Here is a 24,503-nt window from a genome sequence, read left to right on the forward strand (position 1 = left end):
TAACAGACAGCAGAGTAGGGACTGGCGGCGCATTCAAACAAACAGCTTCCCCAACCTGCATCAACTCAGTAAAATAAGCCCAACAAGATTTCTGGACGTCTGTCCATGGTGTTCCAACAAACCCACACTACAACATATCACATGGGAGTGCCTGGAAAGGCCTTCACATATTACTAGCTCGTACATAACATCACAACCACTCATGTTAAATAGGCAGTGGGAGGCATGGCTTGCTGACGAGGGAAAGGAGAGCCAAGTGGCTCTCCTGGACCAAGCCCAGCGAGCCACTCGCGCCAGTGGAACCCTGGACTAAGGGCCCAACCACGCTCGGCTAATTTTTCTTTTTAAAATGAAGTTTATTCCTCTTCCTCCTCCTTCCGTAGCACCTTGGTCGTTCTGTGTGTGTGTCCTTGCTTGTCGTTACTTGTTGGAGATATGTAGTACATTCTTACCAGGAGTCAGTGCCCCTTGATGTGCCTAGCAAGCATTATGTGTATACCATAAATTAATGCCTTAATATATAGCGAACTGACACGTTTCTCCTATTTTCATGTATATTTATTATTTACTTTCTTATATTTTACAATACCATCGACTTCATATGACAATGCAAACGGCACTTATAAATCGAATAGGCCCCATTGTATTGTTGGTAATTATACTTCAGTTGCGTTAGTAACTGCACTACCGAGTTAGTATTTAGTTAGTACTAAGTTAGTGCCTTTTTCTAGCTTCAACAGGTAGTGTAAAGCACTAACCATCATTTTACTACCTGCACTTACTAAGAAGTTAGTGCGTTTTGGGACTAGTAACGTGTTAGTATTTACTTGGTGAATATGACGACGGTGAATATGACGACCTTTTTTTTTAAGAGTGTAGGAATGCCGTCGCCCGTGGACGCCGAGGCGTCCCCTCCCCCGCAAGTGGCGCCGTTCGGGCCAGCCAAGCGGCTGCGACTGCAACTACGGCTCGGACGCTCGCTCCCATTGCAGCCGGCCTGAGGCGGCAGGCCGGCTAACACAGCTTCGCTGTTCGGCCATCTTCACGGAATGGAAAGGGCGGTGATATATATATTGCGCAGTGAACCGCACTGCGCCTTTCACGAGGCCGTCTAGAATGCATGCGATACGCGCATGCGCATCAGCTGGACAGCATGACAACGGAGGAGTTGGCGACGTCGACGGCGTAAATGCACCTGGAGCGACCGTGTAAATTGCTATCGCACTAAAAGCATTCAATCAGGTAACATCGTCAAGCTTATTCCCGAGTCAATTTTAATATGGCAATTTTTTGTCGGCATAAATAGTTGAAGCCCCAAATTTTCCGGCACCCTTAGAGCTTAGGCACGCCGTGTAAGGCCTGTAATGACATCGCGCCTGCGCCACTGTGCGGTTTCCCCGCCAAACTGCTGACCAATGTTGTGTCAGCAATGTGGTAGACAGTTACGGTGCGGTCAGCCGGCTTTCCTTCGTACTGTCAGCCAAGGAGGTTTCTGTCAACCAATTAATCTCTCTGTCTCTCTCTGTGAGAGAGAACGCGCGGTGGCGCCGACCAGTGCGGACGTCTCCGCACCGGCTCCGTCTTGTTTTTGCTGTTTTCGATCTTTTATGGGGTTTTCAACCCAGTTTTCTGCTCTGGATTTGTGCACAAGGTGGTTTTACGTTCGTGGATACCCAATTTCTGGACTTTGGGTGCGTATTTGCCATTTTTCGACTGTTTTCTGATCGGAACGCCACAGGAGAGGCCGCTGAGCTTAGCGGCGTCGCCGCTTCGCCGCCGGCAGTTAGGCCTAGCGACGAGTAGGGCGCTTGATCGCCGCTTTACCGAGGAGATGCCTGTCGAAGTGGAAGGCGAAACGATCGAAGAAGAGGAATTCAATGATGCGGGCTGGAATTTCGTGCGCGGCAAGTCCTCAAAGCAAGGAACCGCCTGGACGCGAACCCGACGCTGGTTCTAGAAGATATGGTGGAGGTTTTGGCGCGCCTTCCCAACGCAGCCGTTCGACGCTGAAAAAGCGGGTTATTGCGTCCTCTCGCATGCCCGACTTACCGGAAGATCACCGACGGATCGTCATACGACCGCGGGATGGTTTGGATCTCAGAAAAGCAGGGCATTGCAAGGTTGCTGAGGCAATCATGGCCGCTGCGAAGATCACTTACGACGCTGCGGGGGAAGACGTTGTCTGCCCCAACGTTACACAAAATATCGTCGTGGTTAGTACGCCGCTGGAGAAACACGCGCAGAATTACGTGTGCATCAAGCAAATCAAGGTTGGAGAGAAAGTGTACAACGTCAACGCCTACTACTCCGCGGGTGACGGCTACTGCAAGGGTGTCATTCGGAACGTGGACCGGGAAATCACCGAGAAGGAACTCAACACTAGGAATCCGACAGCCATGCAAGCCAAGCGCATAAAGGACTCTGGCACCGTGGTCATCGTCTTTGAAGGCTGTGAAGTTCCGAATTACATCAAGTTTGGACGTGTTCTTCTGAAGTGCTACCTGTATAGGCGACAGGTGGATGTGTGCTACATATGCGCAAAAGTAGGTCATCGAGCCGATGTATGTCCGACGCCGGAGAAGAAAATCTGTCGTCGATGCGGGGTGGAAAATCCCACACACTCACAGAGTGTAAAGCGAAGTGCAAGCTATGCGGAAAGGGTCACCCGACGGGGGATCGAACTTGTACACAGCGTTATCAGACTCCTTTCCTCGTGCGACAGCGACGAAGAGAACGGATTGAAGAGTCAAGACGGGAACGACAACCTCCCGGGAGATTTCAAGATTTTCCTGCCATCGAGGAGCGGGGAGACCAACGGCGGAGCCAGGGCGCTACTCCTCGCTCGGAGTCGGCTGGTCCTGGGTCACGATCCACCTCAGGACCTGGTCATCTCCCGCCGCAAGCAACATGGGCGCAGAAGGCTGGTGGCGTGAAAGCACCGCAGGTAAGTGGGGGTAGTCCTACAGGGCAGCCGGGCAGTGAGGAACTTAAACAGATCAGAGAGGAGAATTCTCTTCTAAAAGAGATGGTAATGACACTTAAATAGGAGATCGGAACGCTCAGAAAAGCTTTGGAGGCAACTAATAAGCCGGCTCCTGTTGCTATGGAGACTTCGGAAGGACCGGTAGGTCGTAAACGCAAAGCGGTGGGTGATGTAGCGGTTTCAGACAAGGATGGTTTCGAATCGTTTCGAGAGACCATGGAAAAGTCGCTAATTGAGATCACGAGCATACTCCAACAGCTTCGAGTAGATGTAGGCGAGCTCAAGAAGCATAGCGCTGATCACGGTAAGCGACTTAGAACATTGGAGGCTAGGGCCAATGAGGTCCGAGTTATTACACCAAATGAGGAAGGCCGGACGCCGCTTCTTCCTTCGCCACAGCCTATGGTTGGGGCAGACGGAAACTCAAAATCTGGCAGTAAAAATGGCGGGGCGAAATAAGCAGCACCCGGCACTCCGCGTGTGGCAGTGGAACTGCTGGGGGTTTCAAAGAAAGAAGGCGGCGTTGTGCCAGTTTATTAGAGCTAGAGAAGACAAGCCGCATGTCCTCTTGCTGCAGGAGACTCTCCTAGAGGGGATTACCCTGTCTGGGTATGAGACTTTCTGCCACAGACAGGATGACGGCAGGGGGATAGCGGTATGCGTTTCAAAGCAAATTTCGGCTCTTGTACATCACGATCTCGACAAGCGATTTAAATCGGAATATCAGTGCATTGAACTTCTCCCGGGGAGGCGACTGCTCAAGGGGTTGCTAATTTTACATGTTTACAGTTCCCCAAAACGTTCGCAGGACCGTTTTTACGCACTTATTTCAAAGGCTATGAGGCTTGCGAACCACGGTGGCATTCCACTTTTGGTGTGTGGCGATTTCAACGCGCCACACACTGCGTGGGGGTATCCAAAAACTACAAGGAAGGGTGACTCACTTTACAAGAGCACGCACGACTTAGGCATGGTTATGTTGACTGATCCCCGCGTTATCCGTCGCGAACTGGCAACTCAGTTTGTAGGGACACCACACCTGATTTAACTTTTACAAATTTTCAGGATCACTGCGAGTGGACTAATTTATATGAAGACTTAGGTAGTGACCATTATATACTCGAAACTACGCTCTTGGCAACTGTCGCTGGCAGCAGGAAACACACTATGATAGACTGGGATCTTTTCCGCGATATTCGTAAAGATGGGGGCTGCTGGGAGAATTTTGCGGATTGGAAACAAAACTTATCCAGGGACGTTAAGAGGGCCACAAAGGTCGTAGAGACGCCGCCAGAGATCGGGAGCATGGATAGCAAACTTGCCCACCTCTTTGAGGCCAGAAATGGCCTTAAGGAGCGCTGGAAACAGAACAAGCTCAATAGGCGGTTAGGGCGAAGGGTCGCTGAAATTAACAGGGAGATCGAGACTTACTCCGTGCAGCTCGAGAGAGCGCGATGGGAGGAGACGTGCAACATGGTAGATGGGCAAATGCGTGTTGGGGGAAAATGGAACTTACTTAAACATCTGATGGGACCCGAAAAAAGCAAGAGTAGTCAGCACAGGGTGGTTGACCGTATAGTCAGCGCGGCTCTCAGAGACAGCTCAGAAAAGGAAGTTTGCAACATGCTTGCAGGCAAATATTTGCCGCTTAGAGGAGTGGATGCCCCCCCTTCGCGGCCCCTCCTCTATAACGGGCGGACGCAATCCAAGCTTGATGAGAATATTACCACAGCTGAAGTTCGAATGGCGCTAATGGATCTCAATGGCAGGTCGGCACCCGGGACTGACCAGATAACTAACACTACACTGAGAAACCTTGATGACGCTTCGATTGACTTTCTCACCGACCTTTTTGACCACCACTGGGCCAATGGCACTTTCCCCGAGGAATGGAGACATGCGGAGGTGGTCCTCATCCCTAAGCCGGGCAAAAAGCCCAGCCTTGACAGCCTCCGCCCCATCTCACTTACATCCTGTGTTGGAAAGGTGTATGAGCACGTTGTCAATAACAGATTATCTGCGTTTATCGAAGACGAGGGTCTCCTCCCTCCGAATATGGTGGGTTTCCGTCCGCATCTCTCAACGCAGGATGCGATGCTTCTGCTTAAATCTCACATCTTTGACGATAGCACTCGCGATGCCAGGGCTATACTTGCTCTCGATCTGGCTAAGGCATTTGACCACATATCGCATACCCACATATTGCAATCCATAAACGACATGAACCTGGGTGCGCGGTTTTATCATTTTGCTGCGGCTTTTCTCAGTGAGCGAACAGCCACTCTTAGGTTGGGGGAGCTGAAGTCGGAAAGCTACGAATTAGGTTCGCATGGAACCCCTCAGGGGGCAGTCGTCTCCCCGCTTCTTTTCAATATTGGCATGGCTCGCCTTGCTCGGGAACTGGACGAACTCGAGGGATTGGAAAGTGCGCTCTACGCGGCTGACATCACGGTTTGGGTGCGCGGTGGTGCCGTAGGCCACCTTGAGGACAGATTGCAGGAGGCGGTCAACACGGTCGAAAGTAACATCAGTCGTATGTCCTTAAAGCTTTCAAGTAGTAAATCGGAGCTATTAGTATACAAGCCCACCAGAAAGGGACGGCAACCCAAGGACTGGGTCCCCCCGGAGGAGGTGGATGTCACATTATTGACTGCTAGTGGGGATAAAATTCCCAAGGTTGCCTGTATCCGAATATTGGGTATGCTCATCTCAGTGAACGGACATAACACAGAAACTCTACGTAGATTAGAGCAACATACTGCTGCTACGCTTCGCCTCATTATCAGAGTTTATAACAGGAGAGGAGGCATGAGGAAGGGCAATCTTCTTCGCCTCTTTCATGCCTTCCTCATGAGCCATGTTCATTATGTTGCGTCTTTACATAATTGGCTCGCTGCTGAAAGGGAAAAGCTGAATGTACTGATCCGTAAAATGGTTAAAAGGGCGCTCGGCCTTCCAATCAGAACTAGCACGGAGGGGCTGTTAGCATTAGGAATTCACAACACGCTGGATGAAATTATAGAGGATCAACGTACTGCGCAGATCTCTCGCCTGTCGGTCACCCGGGCGGGTCGGGAGATTTTGGCGCGTGCCGGAATTCTTACAATACTACAGGAGGAGCGGATGACCTCTCTTGACTCCACCATTGGACAGGTGCTCGTGGTTAAACCTATTCCCAGGAATATGCACCCTCAATTTAACATCGCAAGGCGTAGGGCTAGAGCCAAGAAAATCTTGGAGCAAGTACAATTAAACTCGGGATCGTCGACCTTCACGGACGCAGCGCGCACAGATAGGAATCGTTATGTGGCCGTTGCGGTCTCTGAGCGAGGTACATTAATGTCGGCATGCTCTGTCGAGGCAGCTTCCCCGGCAATAGCTGAGCAAGTATCCATCGCACTAGGACTTTTGGACTCCACCCGTTATCATATCTATTCGGATTCACGTTCGGCGGTTAGAGCCTTTGCTTCTGGGAGGGTCTCCCCGCTTGTTGCTAGGATTCTCAGAGATAGGAACGTCACTCCACACGAGATTATTTGGTTCCCGGGCCATATGGGCTCCACGATCGGCGGCATCACCAACTCCAGCGAATTGGCCCACGCCCGGGCGCGAGGACTTGCCTTCCGCGTGGGGCTTCACGGCCCTGGGTCGTTGGACCGCTCCGCCCTGCCCGGGGCCAAGCCTCTGGATGGGGATGCGGCTGATCGAGGGTCGCGGGACATTCTAGCGACATTCAACGAAGTCACTTCACATTATCGCTTGGGTCGTAGGGTCTTTCCTCCACCCCATTCGCATCTCACCAGGGGACAAGAAATTACGCTCAGACTGCTACAGACAGGGGTTTACCCCTGTCCAGCTAGCGTTTCGGTATATATGGATATATCTCCTGACTGCCCGGACTGTGGGTGTGTGTGTACATTTGAACACATGATGTGGGACTGCCCTCACATACCCAAGGAACTCAAGGCAAAAGAGGGAGGAAGACGACGACGCTGACAAAGCGCACGCGCCTCGCATGGGCTCCGTACATTTTAATCTCTTGTGCTCAAACAACCACCGCTGGACCCAAACTAACGTCGGAACCAGCTTCCGGAAGTGGTCAGCTACCGATCAAGAGCAGTCCCGACGCCAGGGACCCAGGACAAGGGTTTCTACGACCAAAAGTTCGAGCCGGTCACGGCGTCGATTCCTAACCCTAACGAGATCTTCAGCTCCTCCGTCTGGCCGAGAAACAGGGGACCGCACCTGCGAACGCGCGCGGCGTCGATATTACAGTCTTCCCGGCTCCTGGGGACTTCGCCCAACGATCCGCACCCCGGTGAGATCAAGTAAGCGCCGCCCCTCCCCTAATTATGGATGTAGTAGAGGTTGAAGGCACAGACATAACACCCGAAGAAATTACCCCTAAAGCAGGGTGGCTTGTTAGCCACCGCCACAAGCAACGACAAACTACGCAGGCATCATCCCTACTCGTACATGGCTATCTCCATGCAACAGAAAGCGTACGCACCGAGAGTACCCAGCAGTCCTCCCTACGCCGCCCACGAGCCCCACGGCAACCGCGACTTCCTAAGAACGATATCAAGATCGTCATTCGCCCAAGAGACGGTTTCAACGTGTCCAAACTAGGAGACGCCCAGATACGTGACTCAATACTGCAGATCACGGGCATTACAACCGAAGAAGCTGAGGAAGACATATATCGCTCATGCGCGGATAATAACGTCATTGTAGTTAGCACACCAATCATGTCTAACGCCGAAAAATACTGCCGCATCCGCAGTCTCCCCATCGGAGCACTCTGCTACGCTGCCACAGCATACGCCACACCGCCGGAAGACACAGCCAAAGGAGTTATACATAACATCCCTTCATATGACACCGATCAAGACATTACCAAGAGCCTCGTTTACAAGAAGAACCCTACAATTCTGCAGGCCCGACGCATGGGCAACACGAATTCAGTGCTCATCGTATTCGACGGAAAGCAAGTACCGTACCATGTCTACTATCGTGGAGCAGAATACAAATGCTATCTACATAAGAAGCGCATTGAGGTCTGCGACATCTGCGGCACCGTCGGCCACAGGGCCGATGTATGCCCCACTCCGACCCAGAAGAAATGCAAGAGCTGTGACACAGTAAATCCGCCGGCTGATCATACCTGTCAACCTTGCTGCGCGCTCTGCGGCAAGGACCACACGACTGGCGATAAGGCCTGTCATCGCCGCTTCCAGACACCACACCTCCTACTCCAACGACGAAGGGAACGCCTACGACTGGAACAAGAAGAAGCGAACCAGGAGACTCGGCCATCGACCTCTGCAAGTGGAGACTCAGTTCAGCCAACACTGAAGTCGACGCCCCAACCACTAGCTCCCGAACGCAGCAACTCTCGTGGACGCAGCCGGTCTCGTGGACGCAGCCGGTCTGGTGGACGCATCCAGTCTGGTGGACGCAGCCAGTCTCGTGGACGCAGCCGGTCTCGTGGACGCAGCCGGTCTCGTGGACGCAGCCACTCTCGAGGCGGACCGGATTCAACACCGACGCAGCATCAACGAAATGCCACCCTTAGAGCGACCACAGCTAAAGTCCAAGATGCTCCCCCCAAGGTAAGCTGGGCCAGCATTGTCTCCCACACAGGTCACGTCACACAACCTAAAGCCACCACAGTGAACACAGTTAGTGATGCTACCATGCACAGCTTCATGCAGGAGCTCCGATCCTTACGTGCTGAAATACAAGACCTCAAGACAGAAAACGTTAAGCTCAAATCACAACTTGCAGACACACAACCCAAGCGATTAACATCGAATGCAGACATTGTTCCTGTCCCTGCAGCAGAGTCTCCGCACACCATCCAACAATCAACCCCGCACAAACGCAAAGCCCTCGAACCCATCACACAAGCGACATCATCAGCATATACTCCAGAAGGGAGTGTCAACTCTGAGGCTCTCACTCAGCTGCAACAGCGGATCGAACGTAAACTCAGCGAAGCATTAGACTGCAAACTCGCCGAATTGCTCGACGCCTCCATTACAAAGGCTCTCGAACGCGCAATGGACACCCTCCTTACTGCGAAGCTCGAAACGCTACTACTACCCAGAATTGAGCAGGCCTTTGCAGCAAGAGAAAAACAGCGGCAAGAAAAAATGGACGTCACGCACAAAGCCTTTCAAGACACGGTCGCGACCCTGGCTCAAAATCACAATACCCGTTTGACAGAGTTGGAAAATTCCCTACTCCGTCCTAGAGCAGGTCCCCTAAAGAAGCCGTACTCCCGTCCCGACAAAGATGGCTGCGAGTAATCGCGAACGAGCCACCTACTGCATTTGGCAGTGGAACTGCCGGGGCTTCCGGCGAAAACGAGCACATTTAGAGCAATACATTACCTCTCTCACACCGCATACCTCCCCCGATATTATCGCATTACAAGAGACCGGAGAACCGGCTAAGCTGTCGGGATACGCGGCGTACACCGCAGTTTCGGATGATGGACGCAGGCCCCAAGTAACCACACTAGTTAAGCGAAACATTCCGGTTATACATCACACAAGCATTGATACAGCAGCCCACATTCTCCTGGAGATCATCCCGTCTGCAAAGCGCACGCAACAGAGCCTCTTCATCCTCAATGTATATAGCAGCCCCAAACAACAACATAGATTTCTGCGACTCTTCACCAAAGCAGATCAAGTAGCCAGAGGAGCCCCCCTGCTCATTGTAGGGGACCTAAACGCCCCTGCGGTGGCATGGGGATACCCGGTGGACCGCCGAAAGGGAAGACAACTATGGCTTGACGGACAGAACCTAGGTCTTACTCTTGTCACGGATCCAACCTGTCCAACTCGTATGGGAAACAGCGTTAGCAGAGACACTACTCCGGACCTGACATTCGCAAAACGAATACAACAGGCAGACTGGATAAACACACAAGACAACTTGGGCAGCGACCACTATATAATCCAAACCACAGTTCGAGCGGGCCCGCGAAAGCCCAAGGGCCGTCAACTCCGCCTCACAGACTGGGACGCTTTCCGGCAGGCCAGAGCCATCCCTTCTCTCTCCGGTACCCAACAGCCTTTGGAAGATTGGGTCGCATCCTTGCTGCAAGATGTGAGCGAAGCAACTAAATCGGTGCGAGAGGAAGCCAATCTGCAGGAGGCAGATAGCAAGTTACTGCATATGTGGGAAGCCCTCGCCAGTCTGCAGCGCAGATACCAACGCAACAAGCTCAACCGAACGCTCAGAAAACGCATTGCCACGCTCGCCCTTCATATCGAAGACTATGCACAACAACTTACTCGTCAAAATTGGCACAGTACATGCGACAGCATGGAGCGGCAACCAAACCTACCCAAAACGTGGAATATCCTTCGTTGCCTCCTCGATCCGGCCAACAGCAAGAACACACAACAGCACAACTTGCAAAAGATTATTCACACCCATCCGGGCACGGACGCACAAATTCTTCAAGAGCTAATAGACCGCTACGTAGGACCTCAACCTACTACACCCGCTCCAGCATACACTGGCACCGCTAATGACCATCTGGACGCGCCCATACATTCAGCAGAAGTACGTGCAGCCATCCTCGCACTCCGCCCTAACTCGGCCCCGGGACCTGATGGCATTACTAATAAAATGCTTCGCAACCTAGATGAGGATTCTCTAACAGCCCTCACGGCTTATTTTAACGAGTACTGGCAAACTGGACAACTCCCTCCACAATGGAAAGAAGCCAAAATCATTATGATTCCCAAACCCGGGAAGCGCCTCCTACTCGAAAACCTCCGCCCCATCTCACTTACGTCATGCGTCGGAAAGGTCCTGGAACACGTCATTCTCACACGCTTACACAAACATATGGACGACAACGATCTCTTCCCCAATACTATGGTTGGCTTCCGCGCTAAACTTTCTACTCAGGACATCATGATTCAGCTCAAACACCAAATTATCGATGGCGATAAAAGCTCGAGGCTGGACACCAGAGCCATCTTGGGGCTAGACCTAACTAAGGCTTTCGATAACGTCACGCATGAGGCCATACTGACCCAACTGGCACAACTCCAGGTTGGACACCGAACATATAACTACGTCAAGGATTTCCTGACAGGTCGCACTGCCACCATCACCATCGGAGGGCTGCAGTCGCCAATTATTCACCTTGGCAGCAAAGGTACGCCGCAAGGATCGGTTCTGTCCCCGTTTCTGTTTAACGTGGCCTTGCTCGGATTACCGCCTGCATTAGCTAGCATCCCCAACCTCAAGCATAGCCTCTACGCGGACGACATCACCCTGTGGGTCACCGGGGGCAGCGACGGGGACATCCAAGACACGCTGCAGCAAGCCATCAACGAGGTTGTTGCATACGTAGAACCACGCGGCCTTGGTAGCTCCCCACAGAAATCGGAGCTCCTTCTATACAGGCCTACGTGGGGAGGTCGACGCCCAGACCCTCATCCCCCCGAGATACAACTCCACGTGCATCAGCAACTCATACCTACAGTGCCTAGCATCCGTATCCTTGGCTTACGCATCCAACAAAACGGCAGAAACACGGAGATGCTCAAGCAATTAGATAGTCATGTACACCAAACAACTCGCCTCATAGCACGCATCGCAAATCGACATCACGGCATGAAAGAAAACAACCCCATTCGTCTGGTAACCACCTACGCCCTTAGCAGGATCACCTACGTCGCCCCGTACCTTCACCTCAATGCGACTGACAAGCTCAAACTCAACACCATGATTAAGAGGGCCTATAAGCAAGCCCTACAGCTTCCAATTTCCACATCTAACGATAAACTGGATGCCCTCGGCCTTCACAATACCATAGACGAGCTTATTGAAGCTCAGCGTACAAGCCAATATGAACGACTCGCCAACTCCACCACGGGCAGACACATTCTGCGCACCCTCGGCATAACCTACACCACCCAATTCGGACCAAAAGTACCCGTCCCTCCAAACATTCGCGCTCAGTTAGTTATATCGCCCATGCCTCGTAATATGCACCCAGAACACAATCAGGAGCGACGTGCAGACAGAGCTAAACATCTACAAAAGCGCTACGACCACGCCGCAGATGTAGCCTACGTGGACACCGCGGAATACCCCCACCAGAACGCCATGGCGGTCGCCGTAGTCGCGGGCTCGCAGTACCGCCTCGCCGCGGCCGTATCAATACTCGCCACTCAACCCGAAGAAGGAGAGGAAACGGCCATCGCCTTGGCTTATGCCTCTACCAATGCACACTACATCATCAGCGATTCAAAAACGGCCATTCGCAACTACACAAGAGGACTCATAGCACCCCAAGCACAGAAAATACTCTCCGACACTCCCGCCTCAAGGCAACGCCGCGTGCAGATCATCTGGGCCCCTGGTCATTCGGGTCTGGCTGGAAACGAAGCCGCCCACGATGCCGCCCGAGCTCTCGCACACCAGGCGCATCATCCGTCTCCTGCATCTTCCAGTCCTGATGAGCCCTTAGTTCTGCACCGCGGACACGCGCGCGACCGCATGGTCACATTCAGAGAAATCCTCCTCCACTACTGCAGAGAGCGATTACGCTACCCACCAGCACACAAAACACTGAATAAATCACAATCCACCACTTGGCGACTACTTCAGACGCGAACTTTCCCAAACCCCGTGCTATACCACCGAATTTACCCCGATGCATACTCCCCACTCTGCAAAGCCTGCGAGGCCCGCGCTGACCTCGATCACATCATCTGGGCATGCCCGAAAGCTACACCCACCAACACTCACCGCACTAACACTACACACATCATAACTACGGCCGAGCAGTGGGAGACTTTGCTGCTCAGCTTGGACCCAGAAGAGCAGCTCTGGGCCGTCCGGATGGCCGAAGACGCCGCCAGAAAACAAGGGCTGGCCGCCGTCTGAGGAAGGGGAGGCCTGGGGGTTAGTCTCCCAACCCCCGCCGCCCCCAGACCCCATCATGGACAAAATAAAGTTTTATCTCTCTCTCAAGGCAAAAATGAACTCAAGAGAAGGCTTTTATTCCGCCATCAAAAGCACGGATCGTCACCGTCAGCTTCGGGCAATCCAAGGGGCCCACGATGCCGCGGCCAGGTACTCCCTGCCTGTCCCAACGTGGGAGCGGCCAGCAGGGGGGTCGGGGTAAAACCCGGCTCTCCTCCCTCGGTCTTTAATAAAGTTATTTATCTATCTATCTATCTCTGTGAGAACACTGAGAACAGACAATGAAATTACAACCACATTGGAAGCCCTAGTATTGTCCCGCAATTTTTGATTGGCTGAGGTAGAAAACTTGTTACAATAAAAAACATACACTGTGAAGGAAATGTTTTATATCTATTTTTTACGCGCTCATATTGTAAAAAAATCGCAGGAATAATTCAGTACAGACCATGAAGCTAGTCAGAGCAACTTTGGCGTTTGAATAACATACCGTCTCCATAACATATCCGATCGCTGGTTTGTGTATCAAACATTTTCGTCGTCAGTCAGTCACTCAAATAACTTTTTGAAAGGCCCTGCGAGTCTGTGGGACGGGAAAATGGGCCCGCCTAGGCTACGGCTAGCAGTTCTTGAATCCTGGCGGCTTCCTCGGCCCGCTAGTCAGCCCAAAGTTGATCGTCGAGGGCAGAGCTGAGCAACACAGTCTCCCAGCGCACGTGGAGGCGATCGCGAGAGGCTGCATCCCCATTATTGTTTGTTATGCCTCGTCTTGGTCGAAAGCTTTAATGTACACCTAACACAGACGCCGATACTGACCTCGCTATACTTAATGAATCTAGGTTACATCCGAATAGGCTTGACAGGTTGGGGCACAGGGGAGGCGGCATTTTGTTTTCATTGCGATAGCAATTATATGGACACTCCAAAACTGATTTTTGCTGTCGCCGTCGCCATAAGGTTCCGTATGACGACAACGGCAATGAACTCGTCGCCGCGCTCCGGACGCTGTACATGTGCGAGTGAAAGGGCGCGAGGGACGCGCGCTTTCACGGGGAGCGAACGCACGTCGGAGAGCAAAAGCGCATTCGGCGCCGTGCTCCCTGAAGGGCTGCAGAATTAAGCCTCTTTTCCTCCTTTACAATCACCATATATAGAGAGCAAACGCGACTTCTTCCGGTGCGCAAAAGGCTGTGGGGGGACGGGACGAAGGGAGGGGAGGCGACGTTTAGCTGCGGCACCAAATGCGTACTTATATAAAAAAGTTGTCACAATTTCACCTGAAAGGCGAAGCACCAATTGCGATAGCAAATTTGTAGAGAGCTATATGGAGTAATGATATTAGCTTTATCAGCTGTATAAACTTGGACATGCAGCAGCACCGGCAACACGCAGAACTGTTGTCGACGGCGTCGGCGTTTTGCCCGCGTTTTGCCCGCAAAATGCGTGCGGCTTTGGTGACTGTTGCCGGAGCCTCAGATATAAATAGGCACTTGGTGCCGCAGCTAAACGTCGCCTCCCTTCCCTCCCCCTCCCCCCCCCCCCATCCCCCACGGCCTCTCGCGCGTCGGAAGAAGGCGCGTTTGCTCTACATATATGGTGATTGTAACGGAGGAAAGAGACGCCTACTTATGCAGCCCTTAAGGGAACACGGCGCAGAACGCGCGTTTGTTCTCCGCCGTGCGTTCACTCCCCGTGAGAGCGCGCGCCCCTCGCGCCCCTTTCACTCGCACATAGAGCGTTCGGCGCGCGGCGACACAGCTCCTGCGGGGAGCCGGAGACGATCGAACATCTCCTGCTGGCCTGCCCGGCGTACCTCCAGCAGCGGGGCCCACTCCTGCAGGAGTTCCGCCGCCTGGGCCTCCCCTGTGGCAAGGAGGAAGATCTCCTCTTCCCCGGCCGACACCACCTTTCTGCACTTCGAGGCGTCGTGGAGTTCCTTGACTCGTCAGGGCTCTCCGCACGCCTCTAAGGACATTTCTACAAGCGGGAAGGCCTCACGGCCTCCCACTCCACCCCGGGCCTGACCGGCCTGGCACAACACCCCTGCAGACTCTGCGGCACACCAAGGCCTTCCATCTCGGCCTGATACGTGCCGCCTATGCCTGCCGGTTTTGCTTCGCCCAGCCATGGCGTCTCCACTCTATCCCTTCTTTCGCTCCCACTTACCTCTCCCCGTTGGCGCTGAGCCGTGCTCCCTCAAGGGCTGCAGAAGATAGCGCCAACCTTTCCCTTTCCCTCAAGAACCACTTACCTACCGGCGACAATTTCATCTCCATTGACGTCATACGGAACCTCACGGGCGACGGCGACGGCGACGCCGACGGCAGAAATCTGCTTTTGAGTGTCCATATAATTGCTATCGCAATAAAATGAAAGCAGGCAGCTAAGCACTTGTAGCTGAGCGCCAGAAATAGGGCATCACCGGCGATATAATGTACCAGTTCGTCAGTTGGTTCGAGTATTACTCTATCCACGTTATCCACGTTACTTCGATTGTTGTCCGTCCGTGGCTGTCGTGAACCGTGGATTATGAGAAAGAAACCGGTCGCGTATTCACAAAAGGCTTACGCTAGAATTCTTCGTAAGAGAAAATTCTAGCTAATCCTGAAGCTAGAATTTAGCGAAGGTGAGCATTAGAAGGCGAGCAGTCAGTGGAAAAGAGCACTTCCGAAGGAAAACAATTTGCGAATTCGGCCCCATGATCGAACTAAAGAAGAAATCCTTGTGTTTTACCGTAGGACTACAACTCTCTAAACTGAATCTGTTAGACTTGCTCAAGTGTACGAATGTGAAGCATTAGTCCACAGCTCAAGTGAAGTCTACACTGTTTTCGTGAGTTCTGCAAAGTCATAGCTGGCAATGTTTGGGGCGCAGGAAGTTAGGAAAGAAAGAAAGAAACAGCCCTTGTGAGCACCGCGCAAGACGCGCGTTTTGTTCTCCGCGTGGGTTCACTCCCACGGGAAAGCGCGCGTCCCTCGCGCCCTTTCACTCGCACATACAGCGTTCGGCGGCGCGCGGCGATGATTTCATCTCCATTGACGTCATACGGAAACTCACGGCGACGGCGACGACGACGCCGACGACAGAATCTGCTTTGGAGTGTCCATATAATTGCTATCGGAATAAAAAATATTTGTTGCAGTTTCACCCGAAAGGCGAACCATCACTTGCGATAGCAAATTAGTAGAGAACTATACGGAGTAAGGATAGTAGTTATCACCTGTATAAACTTGGACATGCAGCAGCACCAGCAACGCGCACAACTGTTGTCGATGCCGTCGGCGTTTGCCCGCGTTCGCACCGAACGCGCGCGGCGTTGGTGACTGTTGCCGGTGCCCCTGGGGGCGGCTTGGAGGTTTTCGACGAAATCAGAATGGGACACTCGTCGAGCAGCGTCAGAAATCTTACCCACCTTCTCGCCTTGCAACGTTTAATATATAAATACGCACTTGGTGCCGCAGCTAAACGTCCCTCCTCCCCCCCCCCCCCCCCCCCCCCCCCCCCCCCCTCCCCAAGTCTTTCGCCCGACGGAAGATGTCGCGTTTGCTCTCTATATATGGTGAATATAAAGGAGGAAAGAGACGCTTAATTCTGCAGCCCTTCAGGGAGCACGGCGCATAACGCCCGTTTGCTCTCCGACGTGCATTCGCTCCCCGTGAAAGCGCGTGTCCTCGTGCCTTTCATTCGCAATACAGCGTCCGGAGCGCGGCGACGATTTCATCGCTGTTGACGTCATACGGAACCGTCATACGGCGACGGCAGAAATCCGCTTTGGTGTGTCCAATTGCTATCGCAATAAAAACGTTGCGAGGCGAGAAGGTGGGTAAGATTTCCAACGCTGCTCGACGAGTGTCCCATTCTGATCTCGTCGAAAACCTCCGAGCCGCCCCCAGAGGCACCGGCAACAGTCACCAACGCCGCGCGCGTTCGGTGCGAACGCGGGCAAAACGCCGACGGCGTCGAAAACAGTTCTGCGCGTTGCCGGTGGTGCTGCTGCATGTCCAAGTTTCTACAGCTGATAAAACTACTATCCTTACTCCATATAGTTCTCTACTAATTTGCTCTCGCAATTGATGCTTCGCCTTTCGGGTGAAACTGCAACATTTTTGAGAAAGAAAGTGTTCCTTATATGCCACTAAATGAACTGTGAACACGAAATTTTGAGTGTAAATATTTCACTTGCTTGAAGTATGACTGTGATTATTGCTTGTTATTGCGCTCCTGATTGTGATGTTTCTTTCAACCATGAACTAAATTTTGTACTAGCGGATCTTTACTCTCGCTTCCCGTCTGCGAATTTTATGCTCTGTGGCGATTTTAATTTTCCGGAAATTAACTGGGTGAATCTAGAGGCACATAACCACCAATCCAAAGATTTTCTTGACACGATTCCAACATCAGCTTTCCTCAGATGGTTAATATGCCAACTCGTGAGGGGAACATTCTGGACCTTGTTCTTGTTTTCAATCCCGAAATAATAAAATCGCTATCACCCGTAGGGTTTAGGCGACCACAACTTACCAGTATTTATTTTATGTTGTGTATCGCAGTTCGGATCCGACAGCCCTCAACAAAGACATCAGGCAGTACAACAAAGCGGACGGATGACAGACAGACGACAGACAGACAGACAGACAGACAGACAGACAGACAGACAGACAGACAGACACAGACAGACAGACAGACAGACAGCCAGACAGACAGACGAAGGACAGACAGACAGACAGACAGACAGACAGACAGACACACAATGAACTTTATTAAAGGTCCTGAGGAGCACCGCCGCCGTTCAGGACGGCAGCGCAGCGGGCCGCGCCCACCTGGGGACGGGGAGGCCGAGCCTCACCGCCGCGTCGTGGGCCTCTGGACGGGCCTTAACAAAGCGGACTTTATAAAAAAAGTTGTCGCAGTTCACTGAAAGGCGAAGCATCAATTGCGATAGCAAATTTGAAGAGAGCTATACGGAGTAATGATAGCAGCTTTATCAGCTGTATAAACTTGTACATGCAGCAGCACCGGCAACACGCAGGACTGTTGTCGACGCCGTCAGCGTTTTGCCGCGTTCGCTCGAAATGCGTGCGGCGTTGGTGACTGTTGCCGGAGCCTCTGATATACATAGGCACTTGGTGCCGCAGCTAAACGTCGCCTCCCTTCCCTCCCCCTCCCCACGACCTTTCGCGCGTCGGAAGAAGGCACGTTTGCTCTACTATATGGTGATTGTAGGGAGGAAAGAGATGCCTACTCTGCAGTCTTAAGGGAGCACAGCGCAGAACGAGCGTTTGTTCTCCGCCGTGCGTTCACTCCCCGTGAAAGCGCGCGTCCCTCGCGCCCTTATCACTCACACATACAGCGTTCTCGGCGGCGCGCCGCGACGATTTTATCTCTATTGACGTCATACGGAACCTCACGGCGACGGCGACGGCAGAAATCTGCTTTTGAGTGTCCATATAATTGCTATCGCAATAAAACTAACTTAAGTAAACAATTTTTTTTCCGTCATACTGCTAGCTCCTTCTCGTACAGTAGATGAAAACTGGTTGCTGTTTAAGAATAAAGTATTATCCCTTGTTGAGTGGCATGTGCCTCTTTTCGCATTTGTGGTGATTTAGGAAAACCCTGGTTTATATACAGTAAATTGGAATCAACTAGTGCTAGAAAGGGTAACTGTAGAAAGCAGGGAGAAGCCTTCGTCCTGCAGTAGACATAAAAAAAAAACGTTGTCGCAGTTTCACCTGAAAGGCGAAGCATCAATTGCGATAGCAAATTTGTAGAGAGCTATACGGAGTAATGATATTAGCTTTATCAGCTGTATAAACTTGGACATGCAGCAGCACCGGCAACCACAGAACTGCTGTCGACGCCGTCGGCGTTTTGCCCGCGTTCACTCAAAATGCGTGCGGCGTTGGTGACTGTTGCCGGAGCCTCTGATATAAATAGGCACTTGGTGCCGCAGCTAACGTCGCCTCAATTCCGTCCCCTCCCCCCTCCCCACCCCTCGGCCTCTCGCGGTCGGAAGAAGGCGAGTTTGCTCTACATATATAACATTTATTGATTGGACAGGAAAGGGTGGGTGGGTGGGTCCCTATTTTGAGACTCTTCTGGCCAGAGCTACTCGCCGGGCCGTCGAGTATACCCCTCTGGTTCTCTAGGTCCGCGCCGGCGAGGATGGTCTCCCACTGCTCCCTATTAGTGAATTTGTACCCCAACAGGGGGAATTGAATATGGTGATTGTAAAGGAGGAAAGAGACGCCTACTTCTGCAGCCCTTAAGCGAGCACGGCGCAGAACGCGCGTTTGTTCTCCGCCGCGCGTTCATCCCCGTGAAAGCGCGCGCCCCTCGCGCCCTTTCACTCGCACATACAGCGCTCGGCGCGCGGCTCGCTGGCGCTGAGCGTGCTCCCTCAAGGCTGCAGAAGATAGCGCCAACCTTTCCCTTTCCCTCAAGAACCACTTACCACCGGCTCGCTGAGCCGTGCTCCCTCAAGGGCTGCAGAAGATAGCGCCAACCTTTCCCTTTCCCTCAAGAACCACTTATCATCGGCTCTCTGGCAAGGAGGAAGATTCCTCTTCCCCGGCCGACACACCTTTCTGCACTTCGAGGCGTCGTGGAGTTCCTTGACTCGTCAGGGCTCTCCGCACGCCTCTAAGAACATTTCTACAAGCGGGAAGGCCTCACGGCCTCCCCCCACCCGGGCCTGACCGGCCTGGCACAACACCCCTGCCGACTCTGCAGCACACCAAGGCCTTCCATCTCGGCCTGATACGTGCCGCCTATGCCTGCCGGTTTTGCTTCGCCCAGCCATGGCGACTCCACTCTATCCCTTCTTTCGCTCCCACTTACCCCTCCCCGTTGGCGCTGAGCCGTGCCCTCAAGGGCTGCAGAAGATAGCGCCAACCTTTCCCTTTCCCTCAAGAACCACTTATCTATCGCGGCGACGATTTTATCTTCATTGACGTCATACGGAACCTCACGGCGAAGGCGACGGCGACGGCAGAAATCTGCTTTTGAGTGTCCATATAATTGCTATTGCAATAAAATTTGTCGCAGTTTCACCAAAAGGCGAAGCGTCAATTGCGATAGCAAATTAGTAGAGAGCTATACGGAGTACGGATAGTAGTTTATCAGCTGTATAAACTTGGACATGCAGCCACCAGCAACGCGCAGAACTGTGGTCGACGCCGTCGGCGTTTTGCCCGCGTTCACACCGAAAGCGCGCGGCGTTGATGACTGTTGCCGGTGCTTCTGGGGGCGGCTCGGAGGTTTTCGACAAGATCCGAAGTAGTAGTAGTAGTAGTAGAGGTTGAGGAAAAGAGAAATATGCATGTTTTTCATATGCCCTTATATGCCCTGCATATGCCCTTATAGGGAGCAGGCTAAGCTTCTGAGGGGCGGGGAATGGGGATGAGGAATGAGGAAAAGTGGAAGGGGAGGGAGAGCGTAGTCGTTATCGTGTCGGGCAGGGTGCCCTTACAGTCGGTCAGCCAGCATCGAATCGTCAAGGTAGCAGAGTACGACCTTGAATACCTGCTCGAACGGCGGGCTGGGAAGAAGGGCCGTGCTGGAGGCTGAAGGCAGGCCCATGCGGCGTAGTTGAGCCACCATGGTGGCTCGGTGTTGGTTGAGCGCGGGGCAGAACATAGGAGGCCCATCAGTGTTTCGTCTGCCCCGCACTGTGTGCAGGCTGGTGAGTCAGTTCTACCCAGGCGGAAGCTCCGGGCGGCTGTCCAGCAGCAGCCCATCCGTAGGCGTAGCAGGATGGATCTCTCCCTCCTTGTCAGTCCCCGGTCCGGCAGCCGTTTCGGGGAACTCCGCCTCGCCACGGGGTGACAGCTCAGCAGCAGCCGCTGCAAGGTGCTCCTGGAGTAGTCTGAGGCAATGACTGCCGGGCTGATCGCCTTGTCCATGCCGTGTGCCTCCTTTGCCAAAGCATCTTGCCTCTTCATTGCCCGGGATTCCCACGTGTGCAGGGATCCAGTGCAACGAGACATCGGTGCCACTGGCGCGGAGGGCGGTGAAGCAAGATCAGAACGGGACACTCGTCGAGCAGCGTTGGAAATCTTTATCACCTTCTCGCCTCGCAACGTTTTTATAAAAATAGTCATTTGGTGCCGCAGCTAAACCTCGCCTCCCATCCCCCATGGCCTTTCGCGCGACGGAAGAAGTCGCGTTGTTTCTCTCTCTCTCTCTCTCTCTCTCTCTATATATTATATATATTATATAATATATATGTGTGTGTGTGGTGATTGTAAAGGAGGAAAGAGACGCTTAATTCTGCAGCCCTTCATTGAGCACGGCGCCGAACATGCGTTTGCTCTCCGCCGTGCCTTCGCTCCCCGCGATAGCGCGCGTCCCTCGCGCGCTTTCACTCGCACAAAGCATACGGCGCGCGGCCAGATTTCATGGCCGTTTGACGTCATACGAAACCTCACGGCGACGCCGACGGCAGAAATCCGCTTTGAGTGTAATAAAATAGGTTGTTGTTGATGATGATGATGATGATGATGATGAAGGCGGCTGTTGGGAAAGAAAAGTCTTTTTCGTGATGCGAAACGCTCGAAATCTTGTTCAAAGTGGGACACGCGCTTTATACGTGCGTGAGTGCACTAGCACTTTGAGACGATCCAAAAAGAAATTCTTCCACTACCACTTGCAGAGCATCATACCTGCGAATCCCCCCCCCCCCCCCATAAAAAAATTCAATATACTGAAACCAAACTGTATCTCCAATAACATTGCTTTGACTTACCCTGACGGTTACATGTGCAACTTGATCAGTAGTCAGACGTAATCAACTCGTATATTTTCACTCACGAGTCTGCACTGAAGGACATTGATTTACCCAGCTACTATTTTTCCCGTATGCTTCCTCTTGCTATTAATTCTCACGGCATTATGAAGCTCATTGAAAACCCGAAGAGTTCTAGTGCCCCCGGGCCAGATGGCATCACTGCTAAGATACTAAAATGTATGGAGGTAATTTGCAGACTAATATACATATAAGTTTTCCCCAGTTCTTTACGGACAGTTCACTTTCCAAATGACTAGAAAATTTGTAAAGTGGCACCGGCATATAAATCAGGCAGCCGCTCTGATCCTTCCAACTATCGCCCCATTTCTGTAACATGCATTGCCTGTAAACTCCTAGAACATATAATATATTCGGGAATAGCATGCCATCTTGGTGATCATTCCTTCTGTTTTCACGATCAACACAGTTTTCGCCCGGGGTTGTCATGCGATACACACAGCTTGTGAATTTATTACTGAATTTTATCTGAATTTAGACTCATCACTTCTAACTAGCGTCATCTACCTAAACTTTGACAAAGCGCCCATCAGCGACCTTTAGCCAAACTCTCATGCCTCGGTCACGACCACGGTGTATACGGAGTATATATATATCTTACACGTGGTCACGACTCTCTCGCATTGTCATGAATCCGTTGCTTTCTTACAAATCGCTTCCAGTACACAGCTGTTGAAAATCTTCTTCCTCTTTCTGGGGTTTTACGTGCCAAAAACAGTTCTGATTATGAGGCACGCCGTAGTGGAGGGCTTCGGAATAATTTGACCACCTGGGGTTCTTTAACGTGCACTACAACGCAACAATGTTGCCAGGTTTGGCTATATATAGCCAAATTGGGCTACGGGAAAAAATTGTTGGCGTCGACTTGGACGAGTTGGCTATGTGGCTATGTTTGGGCTACTGAAGATCTGCGACTGGGCTGTACTTGGGCGATAAGTGGCGCCTAATCCACGCTCCAGATGTGGCTGTGATCGGGCAGAAGCAAATCTCGAAGGCTGTGTTTGAGCTGGCTGTGCGTATGTGCGTGCGCGAAATGAGCAAAAACCTAGCAAAAAACTCTAACCTAGCAAAAAACTGGGCGCGATTCGTGGTAACGCATGAAGCTTGTAAGCTAGGAGAAGGGATTGCAGTATATCTTTCTATTAAACTAACATGTGTTATGGAGATTGATTCGTTATACACCCGCTGATTCCGAATTCAATTGTCGATTTCATGGCTCGTAGGCCTATCACGGATTGACTTGGCTGGGTGAAGGTGCGTGAAGTTGTTTACTAAAAACTAAGCGCAACAAGCTGCATGCTGCTAATAGAATAAGTTCTAAATTGTAAATAAAGGCGAAAACACGAAAGGCTAAATTACTTTTCTATCATAAAATGGTGTATTTTATTTTAATATTTATAACAGTTTTCCTTTGACGCCGTAGTGACGCCGCGCAAACGCAACACGCTATCCGCAAACGCAAAACGCCTATTCTAAAACTCTTCATTCCTGCATTCCACAATGCTAACAACCCGCAAAGCTCTTTGGGGCACCAAACTTTAGGGGCCCTATTCTAAAACTTTATTAGCGATCAACATGGTTTGCTTTTGACAGTAACCGGTTTTCACAGCATTACCACTGTTATGAATTTGTTGTTTACCATTGCTCTTTGTGCGCCGTCGCGGCTTTTACCATTTCGAGCGAGTTAGTTCGGGACGTGCACGTCGCAGAAAAACGACTGCGCGCTTCTTACACTAGTGTGCCGGTTTGCGCAGTAATCTTTTAAAGCTCCGCTTACACCGATCACACAGTGAGTGACATCTGTTGCCTGTACCTTTTCTTAACACATGTTCTCGGCGTGCTGGAGACCTAAGATGGCGGCCAGGTTGATGTAAATTGACACTACATAGGTAGTGTGTGTCCAAGCTAATCCGCGCCAAGCTAATTGAAAAAAAAAAAAACGAGAAAACAAGATTGGACGATGGGACAAATAACGCGAGATATCACAGCGCGAAAGACTTGTTTCAGCTCATCAAAAAGAAGCGTGGGCACGTCACCGTCGCAGATCGCTGGATAGCTGAACTTCTATACGCTGTAGGCATGCAGAGATAACGTGAGAGATCGATGAGCTGAACATTATTTTGTCTTCACGACAGCTAAAGAGCAGAGTTCGTAGTTATTACTGTAAATAACTAAAATAATAACTTAGCACTATCTTTCAAAATAAAAGCACCGATTCGCCCTCTGCAGCGATTCGCTGGAACTTAAGCTTCCGAGCCCAACCAAAAAGTGTTCTGTGCAAGCATGATGTTGCTGTTGTTGATGTAAAGGGCCGACCGTCATGGCGGCACGGACATTTTGTTACGACGGGTTGTGCAAAAAAGGATTGCCGTAGTCGATGTGAAAATGTATAAATATGGCTACATTTGGCTACGAAATATTTTGCACTTTTTTTCTGTTTGGCTACATTTGGGCTACAACTTCTCTAGCTTTTGGCTACGCCGCCTCGTCGGACCTGGCAACACTGCAACGCAAGCACACGGGCGTTTTTTGCATTTCGCCTCCATCGAAGTGTGGCCGCCGCGGCCGGGATTCGATCCCGCGATCTCGTGCTCAGCAGCGCAACACCTTATTAGCTGACTGAGCCACTGCGGCGGGTAACTGTTGAAAATCATTGTTCAGCCACCGCTAGCGTAATTTCCAGAGTACCACAGGGGTCCGTCTTCGCTCCGCTTCTGTTTCTCTTCTTCTTAAACGACCTTCATAACGGCG

This window comes from Dermacentor silvarum, chromosome 6 (genome assembly GCF_013339745.2).
Source record: "Dermacentor silvarum isolate Dsil-2018 chromosome 6, BIME_Dsil_1.4, whole genome shotgun sequence".
Taxonomy (NCBI): Eukaryota; Metazoa; Arthropoda; class Arachnida; order Ixodida; family Ixodidae; genus Dermacentor; species Dermacentor silvarum.